The sequence below is a fragment of the Agrilus planipennis genome, unplaced genomic scaffold (assembly GCF_000699045.2).
Source record: "Agrilus planipennis isolate EAB-ADULT unplaced genomic scaffold, Apla_2.0 scaffold102, whole genome shotgun sequence".
NCBI classification, from domain to species: domain Eukaryota; kingdom Metazoa; phylum Arthropoda; class Insecta; order Coleoptera; family Buprestidae; genus Agrilus; species Agrilus planipennis.
The window spans coordinates 743,274-752,392 of NW_020439034.1; the positions used below are offsets into that span (position 1 = coordinate 743,274).

Genomic DNA, 9,119 nt, shown 5'->3' on the forward strand with positions numbered 1-9,119 from the left:
CTATCTTTATATTCGCTCTTTCCCTACTTTTTCTTCCCTTGCATATCAGTATTTTAGTTTTACTTTTATTTATTTTCATACAGTACTGATCTGTCAGTACCGCTTCCATTTTATTTAAAGCTATCTCTAGGTCCTCCTTGCTAGATGCTTAAACTGCTATATCATCTGCAAATCTAAGCATACTAATGTTTTGCCCTTGCACATCTATCCCTAAAGTTGTACTGTCTTTAATGATTACAATCAATGTTAGCAAATGTATATAAATCTACTTGATACCCTTTAAGTATAAAAGCTTAACGTCCTGATTCTAACTTGACAAGAAATATAGCTTTCAATATTCACCTTTTTGAAATCCAATTTCTACTTCGGATAATTCTGTGAATGAAATAGGAATATCCAATAATTTAACTACCAAAAAAGATAAAAGTGTCCAATTGGATGACCTCGTTTACTTGAGAAAGGCTCAACGGATCGAAACAATTGTAAATCCAATGCTACATTAAAGTGAGTAATTAAAAACAATTTCATTCATTTATTTATTTATTATATATTACAACAATTAGAAACAAATGTCATACTTTTGGTATTTTATTTTCTATTAAACCTTGCTTCGGTCAGGAAAAATTAAATAGTTATCATTCGGGAATGTTCTCAAACCTTCTAGAAAATTCTAAAATAATCTCGAATCTTGTAAATGCACGGCATTCAGGAACAATTTGTGACATTCTATAACGTTCCGACCAGACGTCGGAACTCAATTATCACCTTTACTAACTCTGTATATGGAGTCCTTTGAAGCGATAGTCTTACAACCCCTATATCTTTGACGTCAATCCCTGCACCTGAAAACCGAAACCTTCACTGACGGAGAATAATAATAAACTTAAAAAACATCCAAACGATGTCACAGCGTGCAGCTAAGTTAATTTAATAAAACCTCGTTTGTCAGGGTTGAAATATCAAAGGACTTGGTACCATTTTGATTCTAATGGACCACCCAACCTGCAGGCACAAACAACCCGAGTCGATTGTTGCAGCTGAAGAAACGGTTTTCGCGAAAGGCAAAACAGTTTTTTTTTGTTTCGCTAGGAACAACAGTCTTTGTTTCATCTGAAGGGGAACATAAATAAGTGTTGCAAAAGGCTTGCATATGTCCGAAGTCCCATTTACATATAATACGCAGAAAAGCGATAATGAAGCGAAGAAAAATAAGAGGGCTTGCTGCTTGCCACACGATGCAATGATATATTATTGTTCACTACGTTGTCGACGAGTTGTCCCCCTTTTATTCCTTTCCGAGGAAACGTTCTATTCAAAAGTGTTCCAGATTTGTTCTGAATTGTGTTCGTAGACACAAACACGTATACAATACTAATAATGCATATGTCGTGTGGTACATATGAATACTTACATTGAATTACTCTTCATAATTGAAAAAGAAAAAAAAAGAACGATGAGTATGTTTCTGTTTGTGTTTGTACAGTCGAACGCATTTTGCATACAAAGTTTCAGTCACTCATGGATTTACGAACACAATAATTTCATGTAGTCTTTTTTTTTGGGTTCTATAACCATTACAAACCCGCCTGTCGCATGTAAACTTATGACATTACAACGTTCAATAAGGCAGTTAAGGATGCTAACAACTCCCAATATTAATACTAATATTTTAGGTGTAATATTACCATGGTGTTCTTGAGGAAGCCCGAAAACTTGTTGCTTAAGTTTGTTACATTGTAAATCCTGCCGGAAGTAATTTTCAACAAATTATTCACATCATCATAAAGTCGTCAGTCCTTAAAGTGGTTGAACACGCACCTCTACTCCTTCATATCCTGAGATAATCTTCGCATTTCCCAAAAAAACACAACATTCCACATCCTTAACTAAGTGTGAATAGTAATTTAATCTAGGTCTACCTACACTCCCCTTAGCTCCTGTTTCTACTTCTAATATGTCTACAAAATTAGCCCTTCATGCCTGAGAAGGTGTGATACCAATTTGTCTCGCATATTTCTTATTGACTTCCATAGTGACCTCCGATCTTCTATTCTTTCTACCACCTCCTCATTTTTAACCTTCTCTACCCACGGTATTCTCATCATTCGCCTCATTTCGAAATCTAAATCTACGAATCCTATGTATGCGGTCTTACTTTTTTTCTATTGTTTTATGTACTTATTATTACCCCTAAAGCTAAAATGACTTCTCGCGTTCCTCTTATTTCTTCTAAACCCAAATTTGTCTTCCCCTAGTAGTTCTTCTGCCCTTTTTTCGATCATGCCCTGCACGATTCCAATTAAGATTTTTGACGCATGGGAAGTTAAGCTAATTGTCCTAAACTTCTATCATTTATCCGCGCCTCTTTTTTAGCATGGCTCTTACTGTTGTACGTTCCGTTTATAGTCCCCGTCTCCTACATATGACTAACTAGTCTAAACATACGATCTCTTATCAAACTTCTTGTCCTACATGTTTTAAGACTTCCAAATCATTACCAAATTGAAAAATAAGTGACGATATCCCCATGAAGCTTTGTAATTAAAAGTATACGAGGGTGGATTGATAAGTTTCCGGCCTGACCAAGAAAAACAAGGTTTTTAAAAATTTTTTTTTTTTATTTCTCAACATAATCTCCTCCAAGGCTGATANCTAGACTACCTACAAACGTTTATTCGTTTTCGAAATAATTTTAAACTAAGTTCTATTTATGTCCTATTAAGTATATACATAATGATAAAGCGTAATTAAGGGTGAATAATATTATTTTTTGTTAAATTATTGTAACAATATTACTCTCGTTATTAAAGGTAAAAAAACTCTCTAATTAAGGGTGAAATTTTTGTAAGAATTGGTAATTTCACTCCTTTCGGCCTTTGTACGTTACCAAATCGCCTAATAAAATAGGGGCGATAATAAATAATATTTAATTTTTTTTGTTACTATTTTAAAATGTGTGTCATATTCTAAATTCTAATTATGTACCTTAATCAGTTGTAATTATTTGTAAACTAATTATGAATTATAATTGCAGGTTTAACAGTGATGTACAGTGAAGCTTCAGTAATTTCCTTCAGTAAGGTGAGTTTTTCTCTGATTTTATTGTTTAAATTTCTTGTTCTATTTCCAGCGGTAGCAATTTTGTTCACAAAGTCAAATATCCTAAAATTAATTACGTAAAATTTGCTACGGTCTTTAAATCATGGTTTGAAAACTTTATTACTACGTATTTTGAATACCTACCTGTGTGCATTATGTATATATATGCATAATTTTGTTAAATATAGAATTAAGTCGAGAATTATTAATTAAGTTTAGGCCTATTAGTCATTGGGCATTTCAACCTGTAGGTGTTATCTAGCACAGGTAATGATCAAAATATTGGAAAAGAGAATAATTTGCGCCCAATACTTATTATTGCCGAAAGAAAAACCTCAAAGTTCTTACAAAAATATACGATGCCTAATCGTTACGTTCTATTCCGCATTGACTGATTTTGAGAGGGCTTTGATAGGCATTATTCAGAAGAACATTTTCTCAAAAACTGAGGAGTCCTCCGAGTTTCGAGATAGGCTAACTGGGATTATGACACGAAAATGAATAGAAGGGTGTTTTTGAATAGTGTTTGGATGGAACTTTTTCCATTCCTTGGTTAGTTTTACTGCCAAGAGGTGCCTAAGCTGACCAATGTTAATTTGGATAATAGACTAATTCTTGGTCGATTTTTGAGCAGCTTTATTTAAAGAACATTTTCTCAAAGTTTCGTTACAACCGATCGAAATCATTTTCTCATCGAAAACTAAGGAGTCTTCTGATTTTCAAAATGAGCAGTCTGGGATTATTGCACTAAAATTAATAAAAGCGTGTTCCTGAGTAGTGGTTTGGTGGAATGTTTTTCCATTCTATGATTAGTTTTACTGCCAAGAGGTGTCTAAGCTGAGCAGTGTTCATTTGCATAATAGACTAATTCTTGACCGATTTTTGAGCAGCTTTATTCAAAGAACATTTTCATTACAACCGATCGAAAACCATTTTCTCATCAAAAACTGAGGAGTCGGACTTTGGAGATGGGCTGTCTGGGATTATCCCACTAAAATTAATAGAAGGGTGTTACTGACTAGTGTTTTGGTGGAACGTTTTTCCGTTCCTTGATTAGTTTTACTACCATGAGGTGTTTAATTGATCAATGTTGATTTGGATAATAGGCTAATTCTTGACTTATTTTGAGAAATTTTTGATCAACTTTATTCAAAGAACATTTTCGCAAAGTTTCATTACAATTGACGGAAAACCACTTTCCTGACAAAAACTAAAGGGCTCACTGATTTTTGAGATGAACCATTTGAGGTTATTGTACAAAAATGAATAAAGGGGTGTTCTTGAGCAGTGCTTCAATGGGACGTATCAAGGGGTATCAAAGTTGACCAATATTGATTTGGATAATAGACTAATTCTTAACCGATTTTAAGAGGTTTCTTAACAGTATTATTCAAAGGGCATTTTCTCTTTTTCATCAAAAACTGAGGGCTGCATTGCCTCTCGAAATGGATCGTTTGGGATTATTTCACAAAAATTAATGAAAGGGTGTTTTTAAGTAGTATTTCGATGAAACGCTTTTGAATTCCATGACTAGTTTTACTACCAAGGGGTGTCAAGATGACCAATGCCGATTTGGATAATAAGCTAATTCTTGACAGGTTTGGGAGACTTTTGGTCATCATTATTCAAATAACATTTTCTCAAAGTTTTATTACAACTGACCGAAAACTATTTTCCTATCGAACGCTGAGGGGGCATTTGACCATCGAGATGGGTTATCTAGGATTATTGCACAAAAATTAATGGAGGGGTGGTTCCGAGTAGTGTTTCAATACAACAAATTTTTTGTTTCCATGATTAATTTTACTGCCATAGTGTGACAAAGTGGACCATTATTGATTTGGATAAACGATTAATTCTTTCGATCAACATTTTTCAGTGAGCTGTTTCTCAGTTTCATTAGAATCGTCCGAAAATTCGTCTATCAAAAACTGCTGGGTCCTTTGATTAAGAGTGATTTTTATTCCTTATGTAATATATACATGATAGGAAGGAGTGGAGGTGCATGTCGATCCAGTCTTAGGACTGACTACCTTATGATGATTATAAGCGGATTATTTAAAATGATTGGTATTATAACTACTTAAAATTTGCTTTAATTCGACTATGTCCATCTATTGGTGTATTTTCCAAACAGTGATTTTCTTAACAGTATTATACATGATTTTGCGCTTAAATTAAGTTTTATTACTATCTAAATAAACAAATAATATATGAAACCCGACTTACTCTGCTGTGCAATATTTTGTATAATTTTTGTTATGATAACTAATATGTCCATTTATTTACTTTAAATAAGTGTTGATAAGTAGCTTATATACTAGATTAGTTTATTTATTGCGTCAACGAACGTGTTGTTTACAATCAAAAGCATGGTTTACACGAGTCACGGCTGCTTTCTTTTGAATAATCAAAGCAGAATTAAATAAAATAAATTAAATAGATACACACGTGGTGTTGTACATAAACAAATTTTCTAAATAAATAGTTAATAAAATTCAAAGCAATATTTCACATTTTATGTTTTGAAATTGTTGTTGTTTAAACAAGTTCAAGTTTATTCGCTAATTAGCATAAAGTGAATGATACGGTTAATGGTTTTGTGCTTTTTATTTGATTATTTGATAGAAATCAAATTAAAACGTGTAACGTTGTGGTGAATAGAAACCCAAGGATGTAGTGTTTCGTAACCATGTTATTTGCAGAGGGAATTTTGCTTTTTTTTATACGTATACAATTAGTTTAGTAAATAAAAAATCCGATTAGCTTCAGTCAGCTGCGAAATCTTTTAGAAATATAACATCTTGGACTATTCTATAGAGTTATTCGAATATTTTTCATGCTCCAAGGGAGATAAATGTTATTTAGTAAAAATTATTCGCAAAAAGTAAGAATTCCAATAACAATCGAACTAGTCAAGACTGAAGGAGTAGAGATGTCAGGACGGATGAAGTAGTAAGGATATAAAACAGAGGATAGCACAGGGTAGAGTCGCCTTCAATAAAAATTTAGAAATTCGAAAAAGATTGTTAAAGGTGTATATTTAGAGGGCGGCGCTGTACGGGTGCGAAACATGGACGGTAGGCGCTGCAGAAAAGAAAATGTTAGAAGAGTTAGAAATGTGGTGTTACAGACGAACGATGAGGAAACCGTGGATAAAAAGGTTAGAAATGAAGAGGTATTAGAAAGAGTAGGAGAACAGAGGACAGTACGGAAGTCAATAAGAAATAGGTGAGATAGGTTAGTAAAACACCTTGTCAGGCATGAAAGTCTTGTCAGAGACATATTAGACGCAGAAACGGGAGTTAGCAGGGGTAGAGGTAGACATAGATTAGATTATTGTTCATAAATAGCTAAGGATGTGGGATGTTCTAGTTTTAGGGAAATGCGAAAAATTAGCTCAGGATAAGATAGAGTGGAGGTGCGTGTCCAACCAGTCTTAGGACTAACGACCTTATGATGATGAAGAATTAGTATATTTGATTAGAAACTGCAAAATGCAGTTAGCATCAAACTATTTCAATGTTTCAAATAAAATTTTCTATTTTTGGTGGGCAAATTGAAAACAAGCGTTTTTGTTGTTAGTTCATTCGTCATCGGTTACGATTCGGTATTTCGTTTCTATTGTGTTAGAAATATGTGGTTACTTGCTGATCTTCGGTAAAATTTCTACATTATTATTGAATTTCTTCAGTAGGATGCCATTTACCAGTAACTATGTATCACGTGTGCAAGGTAATATTAGCGAACACAGACGACAATGTCTGATACAATTATAGTATATAATAAGTGCAGTCAGATGGCGGGACGAATAATACAGTTAGTCGACAGTGGTAAATCTGTTATGATGTTGATGTGTCAATAAAATTGTGTCGTTAATAACAAATAGATATCTTACTTCGTACAGCAATCATGAAAACAAATCAAATAAGAATCAAAAAATTTAAAGAAAAAAAATCACCGTGCGATTTAATAAAACAAAAAGATTTCTTACATGTTTTTGCCTTGAAAGGTAATGTGGTGTGGTAGCAGTAGAAATGAGCATGTGTGGAGATCCGTACCTGAAACAAATACATAAACACTTGGTCAATATTGGTGTTAATAGACATGCAACAGCAAAATGTTTGAAGTGGTTAGTTAGTCGGTATACGCTTACAGCAATAATTAGAATAATAAAAGTGTATCGTGCAATTCGATGCTTGTTATATAACTTTCAGCATAAGTAGCTGAAATCGCAATTCAAGCGGCAAACGAAGTCATTAAAATTCTTGTCGTAAGCCGATTGCACACATAATACATTTGCGATATCGCGGTAAGTAATTTAATGGACAATTTTGAATTGTATATGGTAAATGTTGTTCATACATATATCTTGAAACAATGAAATATCTTGATTGTTATTTAAGTGGAAATGTATGTTACTGACCCCAGGAATGGATCAAGAGTGAAAAATTCTATAATCGCAAACACCCTCGATGTTGTTGATTCATCCTTACGCTAATGTTCCAATCCGTATTTATGAGATATTAAAAATAATCGGAAATATCTTGATTGGATCTCATTATTTTGGAAAAATCTTTAGACATAACTTGGATGTTTTCACAGGCCTTGAACTTGGTCTTTACGATCGTTTGAATTACAAAAACCTTTTGTAGTCTTTCTAATGCTTAGTAAAATGCGAGACATTATTAAATGCCGCGTCCAACCGCCTTTGTGTGAATCTAACCTAACTTAAAAATCAAACGAAGTCTGTTGTCTGTTCAACTGAAGTTAAATTACAAACAAAAAGTGATTAAAAACTAATATGCAAATGTAACAACCATATGCATTTAAAATAATTCGAAGTGGTCTGTATTCAATATATATTCCTAAAATGTAGCATCGCACTACAGATGGCGTTTACCGCGCCATTTGTAGTATTTTCTATAAGCATTTAATTTGTATTGTTGATGATGTTATTATTATAACATTTGTGTTAGAGACGGCTGGCCAGATTTTTTTCTCTTATGTATTGTAAATTAGTAAATAATAATAAATAAAAAAAATTAAAAAAACGTGGAGATTTGGGAAAATCAAAACTTAAACTCCATATTTAAAGCAACCGAGTAGAAATTCAATTATTGTTGGCCGATTGACAGTTAATTAAATTCACTTTTGGCGTCAATTAATTACAGAACTATATTGTGTCCAATGTGACGCCCAATTCACAATTTTCAATAGGCATTGTATGCGGCCTGTAAATCTAATCGTTTAAATGAATATTTGTATTAGGCATTTACAATTAGTGGCAGATCGATTTATCAATTAAAAAAAAATCAATTGAAATGTGCACTTGGATAAACATTCAATTAAACAATGACTAGGCTAGCGAATAATTTATTGTCTAAATTATCGTAGGGGGCCATACAAAAGAAATTAAAAATTAATTCGTAAATTAGGCCGACGACGTAATACTTGCGACATCATTGCAAATTAGGGGATTCCTATATATTTATTTCATAAGTCATACGGCCACCATATTAACTACATTTTGATGGAAGCCGCACGGTCAAGTCGCAAGTGTGTCGCCGGCCTTAAACTGTTGGAACAAAAACGAAGTTTACATTTAAAATATTTAGTTTTTAAAATTTAAAAATATTTCCCCAGAAAACAAAAATATGACAATTCAATAAAAAAATCTAAAAATTATTTTTTCGGAAAAGTATGTAATACGAGCTTTTTCTTTCTGTAATCACTACATAATATAAAACAAAGTCGCTTCCCGCTATCTGTCCCTATGTATGCTTAGATCTTTAAAACTACGCAACGGATTTTAATGCGGTTTTTTTTAATAGATATAATGATTCAAGAGGAAGGTTTATATGTATAATACATGCATAATATAGTAGAGAAACACTAATAATTTTAGAGGATTGTAATGTGATGTAAATAAACACATTTTTTGCGCTTACATTGCAAACGCTGGCTGAACCCTACGAGATAGATCAAAATAATGTACTACAATATTGTACATCTTAAAA

General features: G+C 32.9%; 1 protein-coding gene and 1 long non-coding RNA gene across 2 annotated transcripts in view; one reads left to right on the top strand and one right to left on the bottom strand.

Annotated features, from left to right (window-relative positions):
* Positions 1–9,119, top strand: part of LOC108735155 — a 480,326-nt gene that overhangs the window by 307,098 nt on the left and 164,109 nt on the right. The window contains exon 4 of the long non-coding RNA XR_003231530.1: positions 3,035–3,081. This is a non-coding gene — a long non-coding RNA (uncharacterized LOC108735155). The remainder of the gene's footprint in view (positions 1–3,034; positions 3,082–9,119) is intronic.
* Positions 1–9,119, bottom strand: part of LOC108735153 (mannosyl-oligosaccharide 1,2-alpha-mannosidase IA) — a 129,741-nt gene that overhangs the window by 85,308 nt on the left and 35,314 nt on the right. The window lies entirely within an intron of this gene.